Below are 17,110 nucleotides of genomic sequence, written 5' to 3' on the forward strand. Positions count from 1 at the left end.
TGGGATGGTGGATACGTTCAGGAGGGTGCATGGCACGCGGCCAGGGTTCACGTGGGCGGATAAGAGTGGGGGCACACAGTCACGTATCGACTTTATTTTCGTCTCTGACAAGGTGCATGTGGGAAGTGCGGGGGTGGAACCTTTTCCCCTCTCGGATCACAGAATGGTGGTGGCGGGGCTTGTGATCCCAGTTGGGGTGAAGAGGGGGAAAGGTGTGTGGAAGATGAATGTGGGCTTGCTGGGGCAGGAGGTGGCGGAGGATTTCACGCGAGCATATACTAGCTGGAGGACGCTGCAGGTGTGCTTCCTCACGAGGGTGGAGTGGTGGGGGCAGATAAAGGGTAGGATAAGAACGTTCTTTCAGCGTTATAGTAGGAGGTAAGGGGGTGGGTATGGAATTGAGACAGTGGAACGCTAGGTTAGGAAGGCTGTATAGACTGCTAGAGCTAGGGTTCCCGGTGGGAGAAAGGATAGAGGAGTTGAAAGGGAGGGTAGCCTCAGTCCTGGAAAAGAGGACTAGGCAATTAGTGTATAGGGCGAGGCTCAGGGCAACAGAGGATAGGGAACAGTGTACAAGATTTTTCTTTACGGCGGGTAGGGAGGGAGACAATGAAATGAGGGAGCTGGTTAGTCCTACTAGGGTTAGACAGGTGACGACGTAAGGGATGATTAGTGTAGCCGAAGACTTTTATGGGGATTTGTATAAGAGGATAGGGATATATGGGAGGCGGCAGGAGGAGCTGCTGGGGGCATTGGGGAAGAGGGTTGAGAACCCGGAGGCGCTGGAGGAGAGGATTCGACAGGAAGAAGTGGAAGGGGCGGTGAAGGGGCTGAACAAGAACAGGACTCCAGGCCCGGACGGGATCCCAGCGGACTTCTACATACAATTCTGGGAACTCCTGAAAGAGGATATTATGCAAATTTGTAGGGAAACTCTGGAGGAGGGGTGGGTGCCGGACGACATGCAGGAGGGCCTGGTCACATTGATTTATAAAGGGAAGGGGGACCGTAGGGACCTGGGAAGTTGGAGGCCAATAACCCTCCTGAATGCGGACTACAAGATCTTGGCAAGGGTAGTCGCGGGGCGACTGGGGAAGGTGGTGGGTGAGGTGGTGGGGCCGGACCAGACGTGTGCGGTCCCGGGGAGGAGGATCGCGGACACTTTGGTGATTTTGAGGGAGGCGATTGAAGGCAAGAGAGAGAGGGGGTGCCCGTTGGGGATCCTAAGTCTGGACCTGGACACGGCCTTCAACCGTCTCTCTCATGAATTCATGCTGGCGGTGATGGAGAGGATGGGGGTGTGTGGGCCCCTGGTGGAGTGGGTGGAGCGACTTCATGGGGGGCTCAGAGCCAGGCTCCTGATAAATGGGGAACGCTCTGGGATCATTCCAGTGGGTTCCGGGGTGCGGCAGGGATGCCCGATGTCCCCAGTACTATTTGTCATGTGCATGGAGCCTCTGGCGCAGATGATAAGGAATGACCAGAGGATTAGGGGGTGGTAATACCGGGAAGCAAGGAGCAAGGAAAGGTGACCCTGTACATGGACGATGTGGCCGTGCTATGCAGGGACGTAGCATCGGTATGGAGGGCAATGGAGGGGATGGGGAGGTTCTGCGCGGCCTCCGGATTGAAAGTTAGTGTGGGGAAAAGTGAGCTGATGGTTTATGGAGACTCGAGGCTTTTCGAGGGTCGGCCGCCTGAACTGAGTCTACAAACAGAGGGGATAAAGGTACTGGGGGTGTTCTTCTGTGGGGATAGGATGGAGGAAAATAACTGGGAGAAGGGGGTGAGGAAGGCAAAAGGTTGTCTGGGTAAGTGTTCTGGGAGGCGGCTCACGATGACCGGAAGGATTATGGTGGTAAAGACAGAAATATTACTACCCCTAAATTACTTGGCGCAGGTTTTCCCGCCAGGTGGGAGGGAGGCTAAGGCCTTGACCTCGGCGATTTTCAGGTTTATCTGGGGGGGAGGGAAGGAGGTCGGGATTGGGGGGAGGGGTGCCACAAATGTGGGGTATACCCTGTATTCGACTTTTGTCTGCAACACGCTTCGGCTGTTTTTCTCTGCGGAGCCGCGGGGCGAGGCAGCGTGTTATATGAGGTATCGGCTGACGTGGCGGTTGCGGGGGCTCGGGATGACTGAGATAGGAAGGAGCACTCCTTTGGACTGGCCGGGGGGCTTGGTCAGCGACGTGGTGGGGAACTATGTCAGGCAGCACGGCCTGAACCGGTGGGGGGGCCGGTGGGCTCCCAGGGAGGTGCGGGCTGCGGCGGAGAAGGAGGAGGCCTGTGACGAGGTGGCCGGTGCAAGGAGGGAGATGCACCGGAAGATTTGGGGGAATGTGTTGTCGGCAGCGCTCACGAAGGAGCAGAGGGACCTGTCATGGCTGCCTGTCCGGGAAAAGTTGGAGACGCGGGGTTTCTTGTACAGCTGCCAAATGGCGCATACCCCCAAGTGTCCGAGGGGCTGCAACGTGGACGAAACTGCAGCACACGTGATGGTGGCGTGCCCTTTTGCCCAGGAGGTCTGGAGGAGGAGTAAGCCGTTGCTGCCCGTTTGGCGCTGTCGAGGGTGACGGCACGGGACGTCATGTGGGGAGAGCTGCGGGGGGTGGGGAGGGAGGACAGGGACCAGGTGTGGGCTGTAATAGGAGCGACGAAGGAGGCGCTGTGGAAAGCGCGAAAGAAGGAGCTGGAGGGGTCCCTGATGTCCCCGTTGGAGACATGTTATGTTGCGAGGAGATTGTTGGAAAGGGTGGTGGAGGTGGACCGGGTGAAAATGGGGCGCGATGCCGCAAGGGAACGATGGAAGTGGCCGCTGCCCAGGGTGGGCTTGGGCGGCCAGGGGGGGGGGCCTCGCCGGCGTCCGGGGGTGAAGGTGTGCGTGGCTGGAAGGGGAGGCTGCCCCTCCAGTGCTGTGGCAGGGGTGACCCCGGTCCAGAGGATGGGTCGGTGGCCGAGCGGGGCCTTTATGGCGCGAGCGAGGGGGCGGCCCCTCGGTCTTTGCTTTGTTTTGTTTTTGTTTTCTCCGCTGAGATACTGAATACAATTTTAAAAACCGTAATTACCAGCGAAACGTCGTACTCAAATTTTAAATGATGTTGATTCACTCTTCAACACACCGGTGAGCTAAAGTAGTGAACTATTTGTCCTTTGTAAACGTGACACATTTTTTACTGTTAGGCCGTGTCGGGTGGTGGAGGGTTACGACACATTTATAAATAACGCGATCTAACCCAAAAACCTTTATTATGAATGATCAGTTGCTTAGTAACGACATTATCAGTGGCGCAATACCTCCGTTATCACTGGCTTAGTAACGACATCAGTGTGCATAGTAATGACATAATCATTGGCATAGTAACTACATTATGAGAGGCTTAGTAACTACGTTATTAGCGGTGTAGTAAGTACATTATCAGTGCTGTAGTAACTACATTACCAGTGGCGTTGTAACGACATCATCAGTGGCTTATTAACTACATTAACAGTTGCAGAGTAACTACATTATCAGTGAAATTGTAATTACATTTTCAGTTGAGTAGTAACTATATTATCAGTGGTGTAGTAACTACATTAGCAGTTACGTAGTAACTACATTTTGAGCGTTGTGGTAACTATAATACCAGTAGTGTAGTAAATACATGATCATTAGCAAAATAACTACGTTATCAGTGGTGTAGTAACTACACTATCAGAGGCATAGTAACTACACTATCAGTGGCAAAGTAACAACATCAGTGGTTTAGTAATGACATTACCAGTGACATAGTTACTGCATGATGAGTGGCCTAGTAACTACATTATCAGTGGCATATTAATGACATTATCAGTTGCGTAATAACTACATTACCAGTGGTGTAGTAACGACATTATCAGTGGCATAGTAACTACATTATCAGTGGTGTAGTAACTAGATTATTAGTGGCATACTACATTATCAGTGGCGAAGTAACGACAATTATCAGTGGCGTAGTAACTACATTACCAGTGGTGTAGTAACGACATCAGTGGCGAAGTAACGACATAATTAGTGACGTAGTCAGACATTATCCGTTCCGTTGTAACTAATTTATTAGTTACATAGAAACCACAACATTGGTGTAATGACATTACTAGTGGCGTAGTAACTACATTTTCAGTGGTGTAGTTTCTACATTATCAGTGGTGTACTAACTACATTCATTATCAGTTGTGTAGTAACTACATTTTGAATGGTGCATCGTAAGGAAATTATCAGTCGCGTTGTAATGACATTATCAGTGGCATAGTAACGACATTATCAGTGGAATAGTGATGCATTACCAGTGGCATAGTAACTACATTATGAACGGCTTAGCAACTACATTATCAGCGGCGTAGTAACTACATTATCTGTGTTATAGTAACTGCATTACCAGTGACAGAGTAACTATATTATCATGTGCGTAGTAATACATTTTGAGTGGTTTGGTAACTAGATTACGAGTGGCGTAGTAACTATATTCTCAGTAGTGTAGTAACTGCATTACCAGTGGCGTAGTAACGACATCGGTGTTGTAACCACATTACAAGAGGCGTAGTAACTACATTGTCAGTGGTGTAGCAACTACATTACCAGTGGTGTAGTAACGACATTATCAGTGGTGTAGTAATGACATGATCAGTTGCGTAGCAATGACATTACTAGTGGAGTAGTTGCTACTTTATGAGTAGTTGCTACTTTATGACAGAGTTCGTTGTGACGTGTTTCAAATCTGCCTTGTGCTTGCGAATGTTGTCTGATATACGTCGTTTCGTTTCCCTAATGTAACAATCACCACAAATGCAACTCAGTTTGTAGACTTCAGGGTACTGCAAGTCAGGAATGACATCCTTTACGGATGGGATCAGATCACGGATTATGTGTACTATACTGAATCGGACCTGGATCTTGTGTTTGTTTAAGATTTTGGAAATATTTTTTAGTAACGCCTGCTATGTATGGTAACGTGATGGTTTTGATCGTAGTCTCAGGGGGTTGTTTCTCCATGGTTGGAGAAACAGCTTTGCGGATAGTACGGTCCGAATATCCATTCATTTTAAGCGTCCGGTGTACATGTTCTAATTCACTGGCTAGGTGGTGTTGGTCAGAAATACAGTGGGCCCTATGGTGCAGTGTTTTGATGAGGCAATTCTTCTGTGCCGGATGGTGGTGGGAATCAGGCTTCAGATACCAGTCTGTGTGGGTGGCCTTCCTGTAGACAGAATGTCCCAAAGAGCCATTAGGCCTCCTCTCAAACAAGACATCCAAGAATGGTAGCTTGCCATCCTTCTCCACTTCCATGGTGAATTTGATGGATGGGTGTATGGAGTTAATGTGGTCAAGAAATTGGTTTCAATGCTGGTAGGCCATGTGGCCAAATGACGAAAGTGTGATCCACATATTTCTTCCACAGGGAAGGACGCAGGGTGGATGTCTGGTTGGCGTCTGTTTCAAATTTCTCCATGAAAACATTAGCTATCACTGGTGACAAGGGGGAACCCATGGGGGTACCCTCATTTTGCTTTTAGAAAGTGCCATTCCAGGTGAAGTACGTGTTGGTAAGGCAGTACCTAACCAGTGTAGGTACAAGATTTGTCCATGAAGCCATCCAGATATACAAACATTGACGTAACTTCTACCGAGAAGATGGATTCAAATTGAGCAATCATTGGAATGATGTTATAAACCAAGTTAAACCTTAGCTACCTTAGAGTTCATATTCATATCCACATCCCCAGGCTTTACTCCCAGCCCTGCTCACTACCATCACTAGGAAATTTGACGTGTAGTATTTTTTATTGTGTTTTCAGCAGCTGTGTCTCAACAGGACCAACTGGATCTTCACTCCCCCCCCCTACTCCACACCCTCCGCCACCCTGCACCTCTCCTTCCTGGCTCCTCCCCCCTCTGACCTTATATAATCACTTCCCAAACAGCTGTCTTTGCCCACTACAGTCAAATTTTTTTTGCCTCGGTTGTCCCACCTGATGACAGAAGCTTGTGTTGCTTCCAAAACGTCGTGATTTAATTTAGTTATTTTCAGTTTTATTAAAATTATTTTTACTTTTTATTTTATTTTCACCTACGTGACTTTACCGAAAGAATCAAAGAGTATAGTAACGACATTATCAGTGGCGTAGTAACTACATTATCAGTGGCGTAGTAACTTCGTTATCAGTGGCGTTGTAACGACATTTGCAGTTGCGTAGTAACTACATCATCAGTGGTGTAGTAACGACATGCTCAGTTGCGTAGCAATGACATTACTAGTGGAGTAGTTGCTACTTTATGAGTGGCATAGTAACTACATTACAAGTGGTGTAGTAAAGACATTATTAATGGTGTAGTGGAATAAATAGGCGCATGGGGGTAAATGGTGAGATCGTGCGGGGGCAGGACAGTATGGGTCATATTGGGACAAACAGGTGCGATGGTTGGGACGATGTAACGATTAGGCCAATTAAGCTAGGGAGCCAGGGACGGCTGTGATTGGCTGGTGTTGTCAGGGCTGAAGTAGCGTCTTGAAGTCTGGCGAGGTAACAGGTGCACGGGCACGCGGAGCGTCGTTGGCACACGGGTTAATTAATTGGAGAGTAATGAGAGCGGGGATAAATTGGAGAGACGCGAGGAGAAACGGGAGTTGGAGTCGGGGGTTGGACGAGGCAAGACATGGAGCAGCTGTAGAGAGAAACAGCCAGCAGTGGATAGAGCACAGTGATAGTGGAGAGTGAAGAGAAGAGAGAAGCAGCTAGCAGTGGAGAGAGCACAGTGATAGCAGAGAGTGGAAAGTAGAGACGAAGCAGCTAGCAGTGGAGAGAGCACAGTGATAGCGGAGAGCGAAGAGCCAAGACGAAGCGGCTAGCAGTGGAGAGAGCACAGTGATAGTGGAGAGCGAAGAGCAGAGACGAAGCAGCCAGCAGTGGAGAGAGCACAGTGATAGCAGAGAGTGGAAAGCAGAGACGAAGCAGCTAGCAGTGGAGAGAGCACAGTGATAGCGGAGAGCGAAGAGCCGAGACGAAGCGGCTAGCAGTGGAGAGAGCACATTGATAGTGGAGAGCGAAGAGCAGAGACGAAGCAGCCAGCAGTAGAGAGAGCACGCTGAGAGCGGGGAGTAGAGACGAAGCAGCCAGCAGTGGGGAAAGCACAGAGACATCTGAGCTGACGGAGAAGTAGAGATTGGAGAGACAAAGGCGGCGAGCGAGTCGAGTGAGGCATGGCGAGCGAGCTGTAGCAATAAGGGAACTGTGAAGCATTGAGGACATGTGGAGAACTGTAAATAAAGTGGTGATGGAAGAAAGACAAAAGTTGTCCGAGTGAAATCAACCACTATGGAATACTCTTTGGTTCTATTCGGTAAAGTCACGTAAAAGTATAAAACAACAAAAAATAAAAAATAAAAATTTCACGGCGTTTCGGCCACAACACAAGTGGCCTTCATCAGGTGAAGGGACCAGACTGTCTCGAGGACAGCGCTGGAGTGAACACAGCCAAGCTCAGACCGCGACCTTTAAGCTTGTGTGAGAGGAATTTAGGTGACTTGACAAGGAATTAGCATAAAAATTTGCATTTAATTGGCGGACTTAGCATGATGAACGGTGTAGAGGGGGTGAACATGTGCAGACTGGCGAGGGGGAGAGGGGGAGTTTACATATTGATGGTGTGAAAAGGGAATTTAAGCAGCTGCGAAAGTTTTGGATACCACTAATTGAAAAAATATACTGTACCATTGAAAATTAGTTTAATGTTTGGTTCGATTTAGAACATCTTTCCAATGGTTGCTTAATTTGAAACCATCTTCTCGGTTGAAATTGTGTCTGTGTTTGTAGATCTGAATTGCCTCGTGAACAAATCTCTGATAAAAACCCGTGGGTTTGCAAAGAAGTTTGGTATCGGAGAAAATTATATCGTGATCACCCACAACGTTGTAACAGTGATCAGCTACAGCAGAAGAATTCGTTCTGCCGTGTTTCAAATCTGATTTGTGCTCGCGAATTCGGTCAGAGACATGTCGCTTTGTCTCCCCGATATAGCAGTCGCCATAGGTGCAGATCAATCTGTAAACTCCGGGGTACTGTAAGTCAGGAATGACATCCTTCACGGAAGGGGTCAGGTCACGGATTTGTGTACTGTATTGAACCGGACCAGGATCTTGTGTTTGTTTAGAATTTTGGAGATCTTTTTAGTAACGCCTGCTATATATGGCAGTGTGATGGTTTTGATCGGAGTATCAAGTGGTTGTTTCTGTATGGAGGGAGAAACAGCTTGGCGGATGGTACGGTCAGAGTATCCATTCCTTTTGAGGGCCAGATGCACATGTTTTAATTCACTGGTCAGGTGGTGTTGGTCCGAAATGCAATGAGCCCTGTGGTATAACGTTTTGATGAGATAATTATTTTGCGTCGGGTGGTGGTGGGAATCAGGTTTCAAGTAGGAATCTGTGTGGCTGGGTTTTCTGTAGATAGAATGTCCCAATGAGCCATCAGGTCTCCTCTCAAACAGAACATCCACTATGGAATAGTAAATACATTAGCGGTGTTGGAGTAACTACATTACAAAAGGCGTAGTTACTACATTATCAGTGGCGTAGTATCTAGATTATCAGTGGTGTAGTAACTACATTATCAGTGACAAAGTAACGTCATTTGCAGTGGTGTAGTAACTACATTATCATTGGTGTAGTTTCGACATTATCAGTCGCGTAGCAATGATATTAGCAGTGGCGTAGTTGCTACATTGAGTGGCCTAGTAACTGCATTATCAGTGGTGTAGTGATCAGTGGTGTAGCAACTATAGGACCAGTGGCGACATAACTACCTTATCAGTCGTGTAGTAACTACATTATTAGTGGCGTATTAATGACATTATAAGAGGTATAGTAACTACATTATCAGTGGCAAAGTAACATCAGTGGTCAAGTAACACATTACCAGTGGCAAAGTAACGTAATTATGAGTGGCGGAGTAAAAACATGATCAGTTACGTAGTAACTATGTTATCAGTGGCGTAGTAACGACATCAGTAGCGTAGTAATGACATCAGTTGCATAGTATCTACATTACTAGTGGCGTAGTAACTACATTATCAGTGGCATAGTAACTACATTATCATTGGTGTAGTAACTACACCACTGATAGTTTTGACATTATCATTCGCGTAGCAATGACATTACCAGTAGTGTAGTTGCTACATTGAGTGGTGTAGTAACTACATTATTAGTGGTGTAGTAACGACATTTTCCGTGGTGTAGTAAGTACATTGTAAGTGGCGTAGTAACTACATTATAAGTGCATAATCTTTGGTTCTTTCGGTAAAGTCACGCAGGTATCAAAAATAAATAATAAATAAATATAACTACATTATAATAAATAAAACCACATTATATTTATTTATTTTTTATACCTACGTGACTTTACCGACAGAACCAAAGAGTATGGATCCTTGCAGTCACGAAAACTTCAAATCTAGAATGAACCACATCTACGGGGAGGGATTCCACTTATCTCTTAGAGATTTTAACAGACAACGGGACAATAAATCACAGCTAATCGAGTCGCTAACTTTCCTCAAGAGATGCCGCGACAACCTATCGCATTTACAGTCACTTCTGCTGCTGTCACCTCACTGAACGCTAAACGGATTCTGTTTAAAGCTAGCCTATCACTAATCTCAGAGAGAATAAGATTGCTCCGATTTGAACTCGATAATTTAGACAAGATTCTCTTACAATCACATTTAACATTAACGGAAAAATTTCCACTTCTGATTGGGATCGTGTAGATAACATGACTTTCTTTTCTGCTAATTCAATGTCAACCAAGTGCAAAGCCAACTTGATCGCTAAATTCAACCTCTTGTCAAAAAAGACTCCAGACCCACATTTGGAAAAGTTAGATGCTAATAAGACTGTCCTCAATCAGAGTAGCATCCCAATTTCTGACAACCTAAAATCGGTACTAGCCAATGGGTTGAATTTTGCTGTCACCCCCAAACATATCCCAGTGGATGATATAATTTCCCAGGTCGATGTAGCCCTAAAAGGCTTTGGACACATCCCGACAGATGTTGCTAGAGTTGAAATTGCTACCATCCTTAAAAATGCAAAAAAAAACCTGTTAGTAATATCAGCAAAGAGGAACGCTTGGAACTGGCAAAATTGCAAAGAGGGATGACATAGTCATCCTCTCAGCCGACAAGGGCAATGCAACTGTCATCATGGATAAAACCACATACAACAACAAAATCTAGGATCTTCTTAATGATGGTAGCTACTCCAAAATCAACAAAGATCCCACTAACAGCCTGACGACAAAAACAACAATATCATTACTAGTTCGACCTCTCTAATTGAATCAGCTAAACGGCTCTCCCTAAAACCTGCTGCTGCTTGACCACCCAGATTCTATGGTCGTCCTAAGATCCATAAAGAAGGCACACCACTCTGGACCATCGTGTCCACTATCAACTATCCTACCTACAAGCTAGCACGTTTTCTGTCTGATACCTTGCTTCTATTCACTGGCAAGACTACCTCAGCAGTACTTAATTCAGCTCACCTAGTCTTTTTAATCAAGGGCATTTCATTATCCCCAGATGATCTTCTCGTCAGCTTTGATGTGGTTTCTCTGTTCACTAAGGTTCCAGTGCCTGACACCTTATCAATAATTGAATATTTAGTCCAACAGGGACTGAACCCTGATGTTCCTACTCTGGTTAGACACTGCCTTACCAACACTTACTTCACCTGGAATGGTACTCTCTACAAACAAAATGAAGGTACACCCATGGGTTCCTCCTTATCTCCATTGATAGCGAATTGTTTTCATGGAGAAATTTGAAACTGATGCCATCCAGACATTCACCCTACGTCCTTCCTTGTGGAAGAGATATGTAGATGACACTTTCGTCATTTGGCCACATGGCCTAACAGCATTGAACCAATTCCTCAACCACATAAATTCCATACACCCATCCATCAAAATTCACAATGGAAGTGGAGAAGGATGGTAAGCTACCATTCTTGGATGTTTTGTTTGAGAAGCTTGATGGCTCCTTAGGACATTTTGTCTACAGGAAAGCCACCCATACAGATTCCAATCTGAAACTTGAATCCCACCACCACCCAGCACAAGAATTCTCTCATCAAAACCTTGCACCATAGAGCCCACTGCATTTCTGACCAAGACCACTTGGCCAGTGAGCTGGAACACGTACGCCGAGTCCTCAAGGAATGGATACTTGGACCGTATTATCCGCAATGCTGTCTCTCCAAACATGGAGAAACAGCCCCCTGAGACGCCGATCAAAACCATCATGTTACCATACATAGCAGGCGTTACCAAAAATATTGCTAAAATCTTAAACACAAGATCCAGGTCCGATTCAGTACCGTACACAAAATCCGTGATCTAATTACATCTGTGAAGAATGTCATTCCTGACTTGCAATACCCTGGAGTCTACAAACTAAGTTGCATCTGTGGTGATTGTTACATTGGGGAAACGAAACGTCATGTCTCTGACTGGATCCGCGAGCATAAGTCAGATCTGAAACACGGCAGAATTAATTCCTCAGCCGTTGCTGATTATTGCTATAACGCTGTGGGCTCCCATGATATTGTTTTCTCCGAGACCAAGGTGCTCTGCAAGCCGTGTGGCTATCATCAAAGATTTGTTCATTAAGCCATCCATATATATAAACATAGACATAACTTCAACCGAGAGGACGGATATAAATTGAGCAATCATTAGAAACATGTTATTAACCAAGTCAAATTTAACGGTTCATAGTCTATTTTACCGAGTTAATTGCATCCTTAGTGTTTAGCAGTGCGGCTATTCTACTTTCGATGTCATCATCTATCTTGGCAACAATCATGTTGCCCTTTTACTCTCAGCGTCTCTGCTGTACCTGCAGTTTACGCACTCCTTGCACCCCCCCCTACCCTCCCTCTCTCTGACTTATTTAACGTCCCTAACCCTGGACTCTCTCCCACTTCAGTAAAAAAATTCCTTGCTGTGGTTATCACACCTGATGATGATTGCTTGTGTTGCAAACGAAACGTCGCGATTTATTTATTTCTATATATAAAAAATTTCATTTTGTTCATTATTTTTTTATATTTACGTTACTTTACCGAAAGAACCAAAGAGTATGGATCCTTGCAGTCACGAAAACTTCAAATCTAGATTGATACATTATAAGTGGCATACTAACTACAGTGAGGGAGAAAAGTATTTGATCCCTGCTGATTTTGTACGTTTGCCCACTGACAAAGAAATGATCAGTCTATAATTTTAATGGTAGGTTTATTTGAACAGTGAGAGACAGAATAACAACAACAAAAATCCAGAAAAACCCATGTTAAAAATGTTATAAATTGATTTGCATTTTAATGAGGGAAATAAGTATTTGACCCAATTGCAAAACATGACTTAGTACTTGGTGGCAAAACCCTTATTGGCAATCACAGAGGTCAGACGTTTCTTGTAGTTGGCCACCAGGTTTGCACACATCTCAAGAGGGATTTTGTCCCACTTCTCTTTGTAGATCTTCTCTAAGTCATTAAGGTTTCGAGGCTGACGTTTGGCAACTCGAACCTTCACCTCCCTCCACAGATTTTCTGTGGGATTAAGGTCTGGAGACTGGCTAGGCCACTCCAGGACCTTAATGTGTTTCTTCTTGAGCCACTCCTTTGTTGCCTTGGCCGTGTGTTTTGGGTCATTGTCATGCTGAAATACCCATCCACGACCCATTTTCAATGCCCTGGCTGAGGGAAGGAGGTTCTCACCCAAGATTTGTCGGTACATGGCCCCATCCATCGTCCCTTTGATGCGGTGAAGTTGTCCTATCCCCTTAGCATAAAAAACACCCCCAAAGCATAATGTTTCCACCTCCATGTTTGACGGTGGGGATGGCGTTCTTGGGGTCATAGGCAGCATTCCTCCTCCAAACACGGCGAGTTGAGTTGATGCCAAAGAGCTCCATTTTGGTCTCATCTGACCACAACACTTTCACCCAGTTGTCCTCTGAATCATTCAGATGTTCATTGGCAAACTTCAGACGGGCATGTATATGTGCTTTCTTGAGCAGGGGGACCTTGCGGGCGCTGCAGGATTTCAGTCCTTCACGGCGTAGTGTGTTACCAATTGTTTTCTTGGTGACTATGGTCCCAGCTGCCTTGAGATCATTGACAAGATCCTCCCGTGTGTGATGAGATCAACAGTTCTCGTTGAAATCCTCTGCTGCCAGACCACCAAGATTATATGGCCTTCCAAAGATACACAAAGAAGATACACCCCTTCGTCCCATCGTCTCTACTATCAACTCCCCCACCTATAAACTGGCACGTTTTCTTGCTGATATACTGCGACCTTTCACTGGAAAAAACACCTATGCGGTACTAAATTCTACTCACCTGGTATCGACAATCAAAGGCATTTCCCTGTCCCCAGACGACCTGCTTGTCAGTTTTGATGTGGTGTCCTTGTTCACCAAAGTCCCGGTACCTGACACCATCGCTATCATTGAAGACCTGGTTCATCAAGGACTGCATACTGATGTACCCCCCCCCCCTGGTGAGACATTGCTTAACCAACACATACTTCACCTGGAATGGAACTTTCTACAAACAAACTGAGGGCACCCCAATGGGCTCCCCCCTATCTCCGGTTGTAGCCAACGTATTCATGGAAAAATTTGAAACTGACGCCATCCAGACTGCCACTCTACGCCCGACCTTATGGAAGAGGTACGTGGATGACACCTTTGTCATCTGGCCACATGGCCAGCCTGCTCTAGACCAATTCCGCGACCACATCAATTCCATACACCCAGCCATCAGATTTACCATGGAGGTCGAAAAAGATGGCAAACTACCCTTTTTGGATGTCTTAATTAAAAGGAGACATGATGGTTCAATGAGCCACTCTGTCTACAGGAAAGCTACCCATACAGATGCTTACTTGAAACTGGATTCCCACCACCATCCATCCCAGAAGAACTCCCTCATCAAGACTCTATACCATAGAGCCCAATGCATTTCCGACCAGGAACACATTACCAGTGAACTCAAGAACGTACACCAGGCTCTCAGGGCTAATGGTTACTCCGACTACACAATCCGCAAAGCCATCACTCCAGTCATGAAGAAGGATCCTCTTGTGGAGCCACTCAAAACCATCACCTTACCCTACATTGCAGGGGTCACTAAAAAGATCTCCAAAATCCTGAATAAACACAAGATCCAGGTCCGATTCAACACAGTACATAAAATCCGTGATTTAGTTCCATCTGTAAAAGATGCTGTTCCAGACATACAGTACCCGGGCGTTTACAAACTAAAGTGCCTCTGTGGTAGTAGCTACATTGGAGAAACCAAACGACATATCTCGGACCGCATCCGCGAACATAAAGCAGACTTGAAACACGGTAGGACGAACTCCTCTACCGTGGCAGATCACTGTTATAATTCAGTGGGCTCACATGACATTGACTTCTCCAATACGGAGGTTCTTTGCAAACCAACCGGCTACCATGAGAGATTCGTTCATGAGGCCATTCACATATACAAGCACAGAGATAATTTCAACCGAGAAGATGGATTCTGGCTTAGTAACTATTGGAAAGATGTTTTAAACCATTTCCGTTCTTACTTAATTGTATTTTACGATGACCTTCAGACCGCAGCTCTTTCGCCAGCATTGACTCTTAATAACTCTCACACCACGGTTAATGGTATGGTTTACAACATGGAGTATAATAGCGCCTCGCAGCTGTCTCTCTCCCCCTCCTCTGTTCCGACCATGGATGAACTCGTCCGTCTGAACGGGGCCCGTAGCTATCCGTGTTGCTAAAGTTGAGGGTAAGAATCCACCCATTTTTTTGCCATATAGCATTGTGATATATAACGACTTATTGTTGGTACCTTAGCTGATTGGAGAATATAGAGTTTATTGATAACATTAAGGTAATTTATATTTTAGTTTTTTATTGGTTTACTATATAGTATTTATTATATATTGTATTGTATACCCAGTTACTGTGAATAGCTCAGATGTGTAGGCCTTGACTTCAACATAGCCATTTCTGTGACCAGTCACTAGCTAATCACTCAGTTATTTCAATGCTAAATTCGCCTAGTTATTTCAATGCTAAATTCTCCTGTTTGATTTGTACTAGGTGCCTCGGTGAATGTGTATGCTCTGACTTTAAGATAGCTATTTCTGTGACCAGTTACAAGCTAATCACTCAGCTATTTCAATGCTAAAATCTATGCTAATTCCTTTGTCAAGGGGTGCCTCTGCGGATGTGTATGCTTTAACTTAGCTATTTCAATGCTAAATTCTATGCTAATTCCTTTGTCAAGGGGTGCCTCTGCGGATGTGTATGCTTTAACTTTAACATAGCCATTTCTGTGACCAGTCACAAGCTAATCACTCAGCCATTTCAATGCTAAATTATATGCTAATTCCTTTGTCAAGGCGCTTTGTTTCTTCTCACACAGCTTAAAGGTCGTGATCTGAGCGTGGCTTTTTCACTCCAGCGCTGTCCTACCAGACAGTCTCGTCCCTTCACCTGATGAAGGCCGCTTGTGTTGTGGCCGAAACGTCGTGAGAATATTATTGTGTTATTTTATTTTATCAATTTATTATTTTATTCTCATTCTACGTGACTTTACCGAAAGAACCAAAGAAGATGAATCCTTGCAGTCACGAAAGCTTTAAATCGAAATTTAAGCTGAGATTAGGAGCACTCCCTTTAAGAGTGTGCTCCTAATCTCAGCTCGTTGCCTGTATAAAAGACACCTGGGAGCCAGAAATCTTTCTGATTGAGAGGGGGTCAAATACTTATTTCCCTCATTAAAATGCCAATAAATTTATAACATTTTTGACATGCGTTTTTCTGGATTTTTTTGTTATTCTGTCTCTCACTGTTCAAATAAACCTAGCATTAAAATTATAGACTGATCATTTCTTTGTCAGTGGGCAAACGTACAAAATCAGCAGGGGATCAAATCCTTTTTTACCTCACTGTACATTATCAGTGGTGTAGTAAGAACATTATCAGTGGCATTATAACATTATTAGTGGCTTAGTAACTACATTATCATTGGCATAATAACTACATTATCAGTAACGTCACAATGACATTACCAGTGGCGTAGTAACTACATTAATCATAAGTTGCGTAGTAACTACATTTTGAATGGTGCATAGTAAGGACATTATCATTAGCATAGTAACGACATTATCAGTGGCGTAGTAATGACATTATCAGTTGCATAGTATCTACATGACTAGTGGCTTAGCAAATACATTATCAGCAGTGTAGTAACTACATTATTAGTGTTGTAGTAACTACATTTTGAGCGGTGTGGGAACTATGGGACTAGTGGTGTTGTAAATACATGATCATTGGCGACGTAACTACGTTTTCAGTGTTGCAGTAATTACATTATTAGTGGAAAAGTAACAACATAAGTGGTCAAGTAATGACATTACCAGTGGTAAAGTAATTGAATTATGAGTGGCGAAGTAAATACATTATCAGTTACATAGGAACTACGTGATCAGTCGCGTAGTAACTACATTATCAGTGGCGAAGTAACGACATTATAAGTGGCGTAGTAACTACTTCATTAGTGGTGTTGTAACGACATTATCAGTGGCATTATAACAACATTATTAGTGGCTTAGTAACTACATTATCATTGGCATCGTAACTACATTATCAGTAGCATCACAATGACATTACCAGTGACGTAGTAACTACATTAATCATAAGTTGCGTAGTAACTACATTTTGAATGGTGCATAGTAAGGACATTATCATTAGCATAGTAACGACATTATCAGAGGCGTAGTAATGACATTATCAGTTGCATAGTATCTACATTACTAGTGGCTTAGCAAATACATTATCAGCAGTGTAATAACTACATTATTAGTGTTGTAGTAACTACATTTTGAGCGGTGTGGGAACTATAGGACCAAATACATGATCATTGGCGACGTAACTACGTTATCCGTGGTGCAGTAACTACATTACCAGTGCTAAAGTAGTGTAATTATGAGTGGCGAAATAAATAATGATCAGTTACGTAGTAACT

The sequence above is a fragment of the Petromyzon marinus genome, chromosome 40 (assembly GCF_048934315.1).
Source record: "Petromyzon marinus isolate PM22_M1 ecotype Great Lakes invasive population chromosome 40, UKy_Petmar_22M1.pri1.0, whole genome shotgun sequence".
Classification (NCBI taxonomy): domain Eukaryota; kingdom Metazoa; phylum Chordata; class Hyperoartia; order Petromyzontiformes; family Petromyzontidae; genus Petromyzon; species Petromyzon marinus.